A 643-nucleotide genomic window follows, 5' to 3' on the forward strand; every position below is an offset into this window, starting at 1 on the left:
TGTGATTGGCTGCTAGGAAGCCGCATGCTAATGAGGCTTGTTACTGATTTAAGTGTTGCTGGAAGATTTACAGGCGAAAAATGGTGTTTTGAACTTGCTATTTGACCGAATTGTTATGAAATATAAAAGAAAATGTATGTGAAAAAGCAAATGAGTCGAGAAAAATGTCGCCATGAATAAAAGTGTGGGGCTGCCATAGACCTAGCAGAGGGGCGGGGTTCCGCGTTAAGAATATACTTTCAGGAATGTCTTCGATGTGTTGTTTCTAGAGAAGTTTTTGTGATTGAGCGCAGTACCCGAAACTACGAGGAAGAGGCGCAGCGTTCTTTCTGAGCGTGAAGTTGGCTCTGGGTGTTGTTCTTACAGCTACCCTTTGTCGCTGATGACCGTTTTTATTTCTCTTCGGGAGCAATTAGAGGGAAGGGACTCCTTGTGAGTAGTTTCTCCAACAATGTTGGGGAGTTATAAAATTAGATTTGTTGCGATTGTTTAGTTCAAGTGGTTGATGTAGATACAATTGGTATTTCCGGGAGATGTTTTTTTGTTGTGGGTTCTAAAAAAAGCGTTTGTTGACTTTGGGGGGTTTGAGTAGGAGGGTTTTTTTTTTTTTTTTTTTTTTTTTTTTTTTGGGTGGGGGGGGGGG

The 643-nt window shown here is 41.2% G+C and overlaps 1 non-coding gene across 1 annotated transcript; it reads left to right on the forward strand.

The window, feature by feature from the left end:
• Positions 1 to 227: 227 nt before the first annotated feature.
• Positions 228 to 441, forward strand: LOC117798315. Its single transcript, XR_004622870.1, has one exon. It is a non-coding gene; the product is annotated as a small nucleolar RNA U3 (small nucleolar RNA).
• The last annotated feature ends 202 nt before the right edge of the window (positions 442 to 643 follow it).

The sequence above is a fragment of the Ailuropoda melanoleuca genome, unplaced genomic scaffold (assembly GCF_002007445.2).
Source record: "Ailuropoda melanoleuca isolate Jingjing unplaced genomic scaffold, ASM200744v2 unplaced-scaffold3032, whole genome shotgun sequence".
NCBI lineage: Eukaryota > Metazoa > Chordata > Mammalia > Carnivora > Ursidae > Ailuropoda > Ailuropoda melanoleuca.